Raw genomic sequence first — 12,634 nt, 5'->3', positions numbered from 1 at the left:
TTGTCCCCATGCTTGAGTATCTGTTTTGGGGTCCATGCTTTGTCCCCATGCTTGAGTATCTGTTTTGGGGTCCATGCTTTGTCCCCATGCTTGAGTATCTGTTTTGTTTCCTTGGATAGTCATGGTACATAGTTAGATTTTACTCTGACAACTGTAGGTGATGCCAGGCTGTTTAGGATGTCCGGGAATGTGTTGTTGAAGTATTGTACAGCTGTATCTAGATGGAGTGATTTTAGTGGAGTCCAGTTACATTGTTGGAGGACATATATAAAAGTATGGGCTGAGAAGTGCTTTTTATTGTGAATTTGCTTGTATATGGTATTTTTTCTGGGAGTGTATATGTCTGGGAGGAGACGTAGGTGGGTAGATGGTCACTAAAGGTATCTGGGAGGCAGCCTGACTGATAGGTCTGTGAAGGTTTATTGGGTAGGGTCCAGTCAAGTATGGAGTGTCTGTTAATGGATTTGTCTATTCTAGTTGGGGATTGGATTGTTTGGGTGAATCCATACAGGTTGATATAGTTTGAGGGGTTATTAGCAGTACAGGTGAGCCAGTTGGTGTTGATAATATTTCAGCATTGTTAAGAGTTTTATTTCCCTAATAGTTTAAGTGAATTTTAATAAATTATAGCTCTACCTCCTCCTCCTCCTCTTTTATGTGTTCTCTCCATTCTGTGGATGTTATAGCCTGGGGTTAAGAGTTCAGTCGGTTATGTGGGGTTTTAGCCAGGTTTCAGTTAAGACTACTATGTCAGGAGTGTAGAGGGAGAGGCATTCTGTGGATGTTATAGCCTGGGGTTAAGAGTTCAGTCGGTTATGTGGGGTTTTAGCCAGGTTTCAGTTAAGACTACTATGTCAGGAGAGTAGAGGGAGAGGCATTCTGTGGATGTTATAGCCTGGGGTTAAGAGTTCAGTCGGTTATGTGGGGTTTTAGCCAGGTTTCAGTTAAGACTACTATGTCAGGAGTGTACAGGGAGAGACATTCTGTGGATGTTATAGCCTGGGGTTAAGAGTTCAGACGGTTATGTGGTGTTTTAGCCAGGTTTCAGTTAAGACTACTATGTCAGGAGTGTAGAGGGAGAGGCATTCTGTGGATGTTATAGCCTGGGGTTAAGAGTTCAGTCGGTTATGTGGGGTTTTAGCCAGGTTTCAGTTAAGACTACTATGTCAGGAGTGTACAGGGAGAGACATTCTGTGGATGTTATAGCCTGGGGTTAAGAGTTCAGTCGGTTATGTGGTGTTTTAGCCAGGTTTCAGTTAAGACTACTATGTCAGGAGTGTAGAGGGAGAGGCATTCTGTGGATCTTATAGCCTGGGGTTAAGAGTTCAGTCGGTTATGTGGGGTTTCTGCCAGGTTTCAGTTAAGACTACTATGTCAGGAGAGTAGAGGGAGAGGCATTCTGTGGATGTTATAGCCTGGGGTTAAGAGTTCAGTCGGTTATGTGGGGTTTTAGCCAGGTTTCAGTTAAGACTACTATATCAGGAGTGTAGAGGGAGAGGCATTCTGTGGATGTTATAGCCTGGGGTTAAGAGTTCAGTCGGTTATGTGGGGTTTTTGCCAGGTTTCAGTTAAGACTACTATGTCAGGAGAGTAGAGGGAGAGGCATTTTGTGGATGTTATAGCCTGGGGTTAAGAGTTCAGTCGGTTATGTGGGGTTTCTGCCAGGTTTCAGTTAAGACTACTATGTCAGGAGTGTACAGGGAGAGACATTCTGTGGATGTTATAGCCTGGGGTTAAGAGTTCAGTCGGTTATGTGGTGTTTTAGCCAGGTTTCAGTTAAGACTACTATGTCAGGAGTGTAGAGGGAGAGGCATTCTGTGGATGTTATAGCCTGGGGTTAAGAGTTCAGTCGGTTATGTGGGGTTTTAGCCAGGTTTCAGTTAAGACTACTATGTCAGGAGTGTACAGGGAGAGACATTCTGTGGATGTTATAGCCTGGGGTTAAGAGTTCAGTCGGTTATGTGGTGTTTTAGCCAGGTTTCAGTTAAGACTACTATGTCAGGAGTGTAGAGGGAGAGGCATTCTGTGGATCTTATAGCCTGGGGTTAAGAGTTCAGTCGGTTATGTGGGGTTTCTGCCAGGTTTCACTTAAGACTACTATGTCAGGAGAGTAGAGGGAGAGGCATTCTGTGGATGTTATAGCCTGGGGTTAAGAGTTCAGTCGGTTATGTGGGGTTTTAGCCAGGTTTCAGTTAAGACTACTATGCAGGAGTGTAGAGGGAGAGGCATTCTGTGGATGTTATAGCCTGGGGTTAAGAGTTCAGTTGGTTATGTGGGGTTTTAGCTGGGTTTCAGTTAAGGCTACTATGTCAGGAGTGTAGAGGGAGAGGCATTCTGTGGATGTTATAGCCTGCGGTTAAGAGTTCAGTCGGTTATGTGGGGTTTTAGCCAGGTTTCAGTTAAGACTACTATGTCAGTAGAGTAGAGGGAGAGGCATTCTGTGGATGTTATAGCCTGGGGGTAAGAGTTCAGTCGGTTATGTGGGGTTTTAGCCAGGTTTCAGTTAAGACTACTATGTCAGGAGAGTAGAGGGAGAGGCATTCTGTGGATGTTATAGTCTGGGGGTAAGAGTTCATTCGGTTATGTGGGGTTTTAGCCAGGTTTCAGTTAAGACTACTATGTCAGGAGAGTAGAGGGAGAGGCATTCTGTGGATGTTATAGCCTGGGGTTAAGAGTTCAGTCGGTTATGTGGGGTTTTAGCCAGGTTTCAGTTAAGACTACTATGTCAGGAGAGTAGAGGGAGAGGCATTCTGTGGATGTTATGGCCTGGGGGTAAGAGTTCAGTCGGTTATGTGGGGTTTTAGCCAGGTTTCAGTTAAGACTACTATGTCAGGAGTGTAGAGGGAGAGGCATTCTGTGGATGTTATAGCCTGGGGTAAGAGTTCAGTCGGTTATGTGGTGTTTTAGCCAGGCTTCAGTTAAGACTACTATATCAGGAGTATAGAGGGAGAGGCATTCTGTGGATGTTATAGCCTGGGGTTAAGAGTTCAGTCGGTTATGTGGGGTTTTAGCCAGGTTTCAGTTAAGACTACTATGTCAGGAGTGTAGAGGGAGAGGGTAGCATGTAATTCATGTAGTTTGTTTGTTAGGCTCCTAATATGCATATTTATGAGTAAGAGGTTGGATATATTGCAGTGGGAGTGTGGTTGAATGGATGGGGATTTTGGCGTTTGGTGGGAGTGTTAGGATGGATGTCCCCATTTAGTCTGAGGTATGATATTGCTAGTAAGGGTGAGTGTGGGTGTCTGAGTGTCCACCTAGTGTATTTATGTACTAGGGATGGAGTAGTTGGTTGGCGCACATATCTATAAATAAAATGTATTGTTTTGGTGGTGCTAAACAAGTAAGGTGCTATGGTGATATTTGTGTATGTGGTGTGGGGTGATGGTATGATTGTAAAGGTGGCAGAGGAGATTTTTGATATGCTGTGATGGTGGTAGGATGTGAGGGGGAAGGCAAAAGTTAGGAGACTTATGATGGAAGTGTGCAAGACTGGCATTGTGAGACTTAGGGTGATTGGGGTGATAAAATAATTCAATTGTTCTTCTAAAGTCTAGACAGTTGAGAGGTAAGGTTACAAGATTCAGAGTGGTTGTATTCCCAGTGCTTTACTTTCTAACTTCCAGAGTTTTGCAGAATGTCCTTACTTTTTTGTTCATAGGTAGGTACTAGGCTACTGGCCCATGGGCCTAAGTAAGCCTAGCCAATAAGGTTCCCTGGCTTACGCCACCCAAGAAAGTTAATTTCCTGTGCCCCTGTTGAGCAGAGCCACAGAAGTGATCCCTGGGGTGTATTTTCTATTTCACATACACTTATCACGATTTTTCTTGAAGAGTGCTAATAAGGAACTTTGCTTGACATAGATGGCTAACTTGTTCCAGAGTATAGGAAGTCTCTGGGACAGGAATCTATCCCTCCAGCATGTCCTGTTTATTGTAGTGACAAGGTTTAGGTCACTACAGTGTGTAGCTCGGAGGGATTGGGATTTCTTTAGGTGTGGCATGTCCAACAGCTCTGGGTTTAACATAGCTTTATATGTTGGGCAGAGATCTCCTCAGAGTAGGCGATATGCTACAGAGTAAAGCTGGAGTTTTTTGAGATGGTCAGTGTAGGGCATTTGTTTGAGGCCAGTAATCCTCTTTGTGAGGTACTTCTGTGGCCTTTCCAGCTGCTGCAGATGTCTTGTGAGGTACATTCCAAAAGGGGCATTGTACTCTATAATGGATCTAATGAGTGCCAAGTAGAGGGGAACAATGACCTCTTTTTTCCTGGATGAGAACCCTTTTATGATGAGATGTGTCACATAGAAGGATATCCTGACTACTATAACAATGTGATTATCAAAGGCGAGACTACTGTCCACCTGGGTCCCAAGGTCTCTTATCACACACTTGGTGTTAAGTAGACTTCCATTTATGTGGTAGTTCATGGGTACAGAGTTTTTACCAAAGGGGATGACAATGCACTTTTTGGCACTGAGCTTGAGGCCATGCCTCTGACATCAGGCACCTGTCTCTGTGAGGCCCTTCTGTAGGATGTCCATATCATTTGAGGACTCGCCTATGGCTCCTAGTTTGCAGTCATCTTCGAACTTCATTAGCCAGAGGCCTTCTGTGTTAGACTGTACTTCAGAGAAGTTTCATAGTTTAGTACTAGGCTATCTGCCCTGGGGCATTTGCAAGCCTAGCCATAGTGATGTGGCTTTCGCCACCCCATGAAATGGTACAAAAATGCACAGAATAGATTTAGAATACTGTGCCTCTGTCTAGTAGTGACACAGTGAAGGTCCCCTTATATAATAGAATTAGTTTACTGTGCCCCTGTCTAGTAGTGACACAGATGTGACCCCAGGGATAAACTTACGATCTCCCATCCACTCATCAAGACATCTCTTGAAGACAGCTAGTGAGGGGCTCTGCCTAACATGAACTTGGATTCTGTTCCAGAGCATGGGAAGCCTCTGGGTTATGAATCTATCCCTCCAGCATGTCCTATTCATACTTGTGCCGAGGTTTAAGTCTTTAGCTCTCGTGGTTCTGATGGATTTGGATTTTTTGAGGTGGAGCATGTCCATCAGTTCCTGATTGGACATGGCCTTGTACATCAGGCACAGATCACCTCTGAGCAGGCGGTATGCTACTGAATAGAGCTGGAGTTTCTTTAGTCTGGCAGAATAAGACATATGTTGGAGACCCTTGATCCTCTTGGTGAGGTACTTTTCTGGTCTCTCCAGCTGTTGCAAATGCCGGGTGAGGTACATACCAAATGGGGCATTGTACTCAATCATGGGTCTGATGAGGGAGGAGTATAGGGGTACAATGATATCCTTGGATCTGGATGTGAATCCCTTCATGATAAGGTGTGCAAGGTAGAATGTCTTTCTAACCACTTTGGTAACGTGGGTGTCAAATGAGAGGTCACTGTCGACTTGGGTCCCCAGGTCTCTGATTACTTTTTCCATACTCAGAGGGTTGCTGTCTATATGATAATTTGTGGGTACTTTGTTTTTCCCAAAGGGGATGACTATACAGTTTTTGGCATTTAGTTTAAGGCCGTGACTCCGGCACCAGTTGTTCGTTTCTGTGAGGCCTTTTTTTAGGATGTATGTGTCCGCTGGTGTATCGACTATGGCACCTAGTTTGCAGTCATCTGCGAACTTTGTCAGCCACAACCCTCCCATATTTGCTTTAACATTTGAGAAATAAATGCCGAACAAGAGGGGTCCCAGGACAGATCCCTGTGGGACACCACTTGTGACTGGCTTTGAGTCTGACATTGCTCCAGTGATTTTAAATTTATTGGTTCTGTCCTTTAGCCAGTTTGCAACCCATCTAGTGACATAAGGGTTTACATTTAAGCTGTTGAGCTTATCTATGATGCCTGAGTGGGGTATTGTGTCGAAGGCCTTAGCCAAGTCCAGGTAGGCTGAATGGACTGCTTTGCCCTCATCAATGGCTCTAGTGACTGTTTTGAAAAAGTCAACCAGGTTCAAAAGGCTGGATCTGCCCTTTACAAATCCGAACTGGGTGGGATCAAGTGTCTGTAGGTCCCCAATGTCTCTGTTTATGAGTTCCATAATGATTCTTTCCATAGCTTTGCAGACAAGGCTGGTTAAGCTTATGGGGCAGTAGTTCCCAGGGATTGTAGAGGTATCCCCTTTGTGGAGTGGGACCACTGTTGCTGTATGCCAGTGTTCAGGTACATATCCTGCAGTAAGGCTAAGGTTAAATAGCATTTTTATGTGTGGGTTTAGCTCCTCTTGGAGTTCACGTAGCACGCAACCCGGGATACCGTCAGGTCCCATTGATGCTGTGTTTTTAGCTTTGCTGAGGGTGGCTCTCACCTGGACATCTGAGATGACGGGGAGATTAGATTCAGCTGGGATAAGTATTTCTTCTTTTGGGGTTGAGGGAGGGGAGAAATTTGCACTGAACCTGTCAGCCAGAATGTTGGCAATATCTGTGGGTTCAGTGTATTTTTTGTTGCTGTGAACTAACTCTGAGCATATCTGAGGGTTTCCGCCCAGGTTTCTAACATAGCTGAAGAAGGCTTTGTGGTTATCTTTAGTGTCCTTAGCGATTTGTCTCTCAAAGTTGGCCTTGGATGTTTTTATGAGAGAACGTAGTTTTCTGCTAGTGTTGATCAGAGATGTCTTCCCTTTATGGGATTTTGCTCTGTCGTGCAGTAGCTTCCTTCTTTTGTTATACAGTTTGTTAATGGCTGAGGTCCACCAGACTGGACGCTTGCCTTTGGTGGAGAGGGACTTGGATTTATTTGGGATTGCATGATCCATGCATTCTTGGAGATATCCATAGAAAGCAGTTGTGAAGGATTCAGCATTGTGGGATGTGGTATCCACTGGCCCAGTGGGCTTAAAGGATACCATCTCAGTCTTAAGAAGAGTGAAGTCTGCTTTTGAGAAGTTTTTCACTGTGGTCTTTTGTGCTGGGAGTGGAGGTGGGATATGTATATCCAGGGTGATTAGTTTGTGGTCAGATCTCACTAGTGAGGGGTATACCTCCGGTGTGGAGCATTTTGTCCCCATGTTTGTGATGATCAGGTCTAGTATATTATCTCCCCTAGTGGGAGAGGTGACTAGTTGTTCCAGTGCATTTGAATTTATGAATTCCAGGAACCTTTGGGCTAGGGTGTTAGGGCTAGAATAATGTACCCAACCTATGTTAGGGTAGTTGAAGTCTCCCAGTATGATGGTATTTTGTGATACATTCATATCCTCCAATGTCTTCAGGAAGGCTGAGTGGGGTTCCTGAGATTGGGAGGGTGGTCTGTAACATGCTACCAGTTGTATAACAGTTTTGTCTATGGTTAGTTGCACCTGTATGGTCTCCGATGCTTCATGTGTTGCTACTAACCTGGAGGTGTGGGTGTCCTTGATGAATATGGACACTCCCCCCTCCCTTTGTGGTTCAGCCCGGGGTTTGGGGCCGAAAAGCATGATACGAGGTATAGCCTGGTAGCATTGGGGTGCTCTCAGGAGCCTTGAACCAGGTTTCAGTTACTGCACAGACGTCGATGTTCTCCATACTGAGGAGTGCATCGAGTGCCTGCATCTTGAGATTTAGACTTCTGGCATTGGGCAGCATTACCCTTAGTTTTTTTCCATTTTTGTTTTCTAAGGAGGTGGGTTTGTCTTTTGAGCCTTGCCTAAAAAAGGCACTATGGGGGTGGCAAGAGCCTTAGCCAATATCCGGAAGCCTAGTGGTGACAGGTGCAAGCCGTCCCTTGCGAAGCAGCGTGGCTTGTCCATCATGTCATCCCAAGCAGACAGACATTGGATCCCCTTAGAATGACACCAGTACTTGAGCCAATTATTAAAGCTGATCATCTTGTCTTTGTATTGTGGCATCATTCTTGGTGAGGGCAAGATGCTGCTCAAGGTCAGGGTCATACCAGCCTGGGCTACATAATCAGAGAGCTCCTCTATGTCTCTTTTCATGTAGTCCAGGGAGGTACGTCTCAGGTCATTCATGCCAGCATGGACAATGACGGAGTCATATTTGTACTTGCTTTGGAGTGACTTGAGTGCGTGTGTTATGTGGCGGATCCTAGCTCCCGATAGGCAGCTCACAGTCACCCTCTCCTTGTTCAGCCTGGTAAGTGGGACATCAGTGTGTCTGACTATAGAGTCTCCTATTACTAGTGTATCAGGCATGGTGTTTGGCTTTAAGGGCTGTGATTGATTGACACACTGATTTATTGAAGTATGTGTTGCATGTGTTTTGTTTTGAGGTGGTGGATTTTTGGATGTCTGCTTTGGGAGCCTCTGTTGTTTTGGTAAGTTTTTTATTAGAGCCTCCGAGTATGTCTTTGTGTTTTTATGTGTTTAGTTTGCAGTTGTGGTAGGTCTATGTGGGACTGGGTTTGTTGTGTGTGTGGTTACCATCTCCTCCTGTCTGGTCATGCCAGCCCTGTGTTGAGAGAGTTCAGCCTCCAGTTTGGCTATATAGTTGCATCTCTCACATGTATTTGTGTTTGTTGGGAGGAGGAGAGGGTTGTCTGTGTACATACCAAACAGGAGAGGTTCTAGGACTGAACCCTGTGGTACTCCACTTGTCACTCGTTTGAAGTCGGATTTGGAGTCTGCAACTTTTACAGTGTGGGTTCTGTCAGTGAGCAACCCATCTTGTGAAGTAGGGATTTATACCTAGTTAGTGAGTTTAGCTATAACTCCAGAATGGGGATGGTGTTGAAAGCCTTGGCAAGGTCAAGATAGGCTGTGTGAACCACCTTACACTCATCTACGGCTTTGGTGACTGCCTCAAAGAAGTCGATCTGGTTCAGAAGGCATGATCTGCCTCTCACAAACCCTAACTGGGTGGGGTCTAGAGTTTGGAGGTTACCAATGTTTTTGCTTATGAGTTCCAAGATGATACGTTCCATGGCCTTGTAGACCAGGCTCGTCAGGCTAATAGGGTGATAGTTCCCAGGATCAGTGGTGGCTCCCTCTTTGTGGAGTGGGCTAACTGTTGCTGTGCACCATTCAGTGGGCACAAAGCCTAATGTGAGGCTATGATTCAACACGGTGCTTAGGTGGGGAGCCAGTTTCTTCTGAAGTTCGTGTAAAACGCAGCCTGGGATGTTGCCTGGTCCCATGGATGCTGTGTTTTTGGTTCTAGAGAGTGCAGCTTTTACCTGCATAGATGTGATTACAGGGACTCTGAATTCTTCCTGTATAGATATGGGCCCTTTAGGGGGTGAGATGGGGGTAAAGTTAGCACTGAACTTATCTGCCAGGATATTAGCAATATCAATTAGTTGTGTAATTTTCATGCCGTTGTGCTGTAACTCAGAGCAGATCTGGGTGTTGTCATTGAGATTCTTGACATAGCTATAGTATGCTTTGTGGTTGCCCTTAGAATCAGTGGCAATTTTGTTTAAGTAGCTAGCTTTGGAGCATCTTATAAATAATCACAGCTTCTTACTGAGACTGACCAGGGAGCTCCTGCACTCATGGGATTTTACTCTCTTTTGCAACAGTTTCTTCCTTCTGTTGTAGAGTTTGTTTATGGCAGGGGACCACCAGATTAGTTTCCTTTTTTTGGAGGATAGCATCTTGGTTCTGTTTGGGATAGCATGATCTATGCACTTGTGTAAGTGGTTATAGAATGCATTTGTGTAGGATTCAGCAGCTGTAACCGTATTGTCCATCTACATGGATGTCATGAAGTTCACCACTTTTGTCTTAAGAAGCATGATGTTGGCTATGGAGAAATTTTTCACTGTGGTTTCCTTAATGGTGGGTAGGGGTGGGATGCGGATATCTAGGGTGATTAGCTTATGGTTGGATCTGACCAACGAGGAGTTGACTTCAGGTGTGGAACACCCGTCATTCATGTTGGTAATGACTAGGTCTAGGATATTGTTGCCCCTGGTGGGGGTGTGGATAAGTTAATTCAGGGCACTCGAATTTATGAATTCCAGAAAGCGTTGAGCGAAGGAGTTGGTACATGAGTAGTTTTCTCAGTTAATGGTGGGGTAGTTGAAATTGTCTATTATTAGGGTGTTTGGTTGAACTTTAATATTTTCAAGTATATCAAGAAAAGAGGAGTGGGAATCCTGGGGCATGGTGGGGGGATCTGTAGCAAGCTACAGTTTGGATTGCAGTTTTGCTCAGAGTTAGTTGCACTTGGATAACCTCAGATGCATTATGCTGCGCAACTAGCCTGGAGGTGTGGATATCCTTAATGAATATGGACACACCTCTGCCTTTGGTGTTCTGGTCCAGGTTAGATGGCCAAAAAGTGTGTTATGAGTTATAGCCTGGTAATGCAGGGGTGCTCTCTAGAGCCTTGAACAAGGTCTCAGTCACTGAACAGATATTGATGTTCTCCATTTTAGGGAGTGCCTTGAGCGAGTGCATTTTGAGATTTAGACTTCTAGCATTGAGTAGCATTACCCTCAGTTTTTGCTTGCCTGTTCCTGTTACAGTGGTGAATTTGTCATTTGAATATTGTCTAAAAAAGGCACTATGGGGGGGGGGCAAGACCATTAGCCAGTATCTGAAATCCCAGGGGCGACAGGTGCAGGCCATCTCTGACAAAGCATCGTGGCCTTGTCAACCATGTCATCCCAGGCAGACAGATACTGGATCCCCTTAGAATGATACCAGAAGCTTAGCCAATAATTGAAGTCAATCATTTTGTCTTTGTACTACGGTATCATTCTGTGTGATGGCAGGATGCTACTCAGGGCTAGGGTCATACCTGCCTGGGCTACAAGATCTTCCATGTCTCTTTTCATGTAGTCCAGGGAGGTACATCTCAGGTCGTTCACACCAACATGGACAATGACAGAGTCATATTTGTACTTGTTGTGGAGTGACCTGAGTGCGTGGGTTATGTGGCAGATCCTGGCACCTGACAGGCAGCTGACAGTAACCTTCTCCTTGTTTAGCCTGGTGAGTGGGACATCAGTGTGCCTGACTATAGAGTTACCTATGTGGGGTACATTGTTTTGCCTTATGGGCTGTGGTTTATTGGCACACTGATTCTGTGGGCTATGTGTCAGTTGGGTTGTGTTGGGGGGGGTGGAGGTTGCTTGCGTTTCTGCTTTGGAAGTCTCTGTTGCTTAGACAGATTATTACTGAGAGCCTCCGTGAATGTTTTTGTGTTTCTATGTGTGGATTTTGGTGGTGTAGGTTTAGTGGGACTATGTGATGAGCGTGGTGTGGTGTTTTAAGTTCTCCTATTGACTGTCAAGTTCAGTCTTGGTTGGAGAGTGCGTTACCCCCAGTTTGGCTGGATAAGTGCATCTCTCACAAGTTGTGATGTTGGGTGGTAGGAGGAAAGGGTTGTCTGTGTACATGAGGCAATTGCTACATTGCCCCAAGATGCCCAGATTCATCAGATAAACAGAAGAGAACACTGGGAGCTGACCCTTGGACATGCCTGAAAAAAAACTACTTTCCTCTAGACAAGTGAGGAAAGTGAGTATAAGAGGTGTTTTTCTCTAAGCAAGTGAGGAAAATAAGCACAAAAACTGTTTTCCTCTAGGTAAACAGGAAGGTTGAGTGCTGTAGTAATTTGTAGCTTATTTAGTGCTAACAAAAAGTTCTGAACAAGTGCTGAGCACAAATAAGCAAATTCAAGTGCTAAATCTAAGAATCTGTAGCTGGACCTTGTGGTAGATAGGCTAGCTAGTGCTTACCACTCCCACTGATAAGCTAGAAGGCTTCCCTTCAACACAGAAAGGCTTGGTGGGCTCAGAAGCTTACAAACAGTCCTGGATATAGCACATCTGTATCTGGACTAGATTAGTTACAGGAAAGATGGGAAACAAGCGCAAATGTGGGCTTTTAAACCAGTAAGTTGAAAGAGATGGAAAAACTGCCAAATGGCCAATAAACTACAATTTCTGGGCCAGAAACCACTCTTGTGGTAGATAGGCTACCTAGTGCTTACTACTCCCACTGATAAGCTAGAAGGCTTCCCTCCAACACAGAAAGGCTTAGGAGGCTCAGAAGCTTACAAACAGTCCTGGATACAGCAAATCTGTATCTGGACTAGACTAGTTACAGGAAAGGTGGGAAACAAGCACAAACACAGGTTTTTAAACCAGAAAGTTGAAAGATATGGAAAAACTTCCCAAACGGCCAATAAACTACAATTTCTGGGCCAGAAACCACTCTTGTGGCAGATATGCTACAGGAATGATGGTCCTCTTATTTCGTTTGCTTTGTCCTCCTTACTTATGTAAGGTAGCATAACGTAATAGAAAGTCTGGCCACTCAACAATAGTTAACCCACCGCACTTCCTTCTGTTGGGATATGCTTGATGCACAACGAGCAGGCTGATCGGAGTATCCAGTCAGCCTGTGCATTTTGGAATAGTAATGACCTGTGATTGTAAAATTCACAGCAATATACTTCAGCATCTTTGTTAAAACAGCCACTGTGTTACTTACAGCAGAAAATGCTACTTGATCAGCTCTAGCTGAGGATATACAAGATGATGACAACAGTATGGGACCATTATTCCTTTCATCAAAGAGTATAAGTTTTTATCAAGTTAGAAAAGACCTCAGTAAAAGGCAGCTAAGACTCAACAGAAAAATTTGCCATTGCCCTATCACAATCCTTACACTGTCCAAGGTATATATTCATTCACCATCGCT

The sequence above is a fragment of the Protopterus annectens genome, chromosome 9.part0 (genome assembly GCF_019279795.1).
Source record: "Protopterus annectens isolate FY-2018-M chromosome 9.part0, PAN1.0, whole genome shotgun sequence".
NCBI lineage: Eukaryota > Metazoa > Chordata > Ceratodontiformes > Protopteridae > Protopterus > Protopterus annectens.
The sequence above is the reverse complement of the archived record's forward strand: the minus strand, read 5'-3'. Positions refer to the sequence as shown.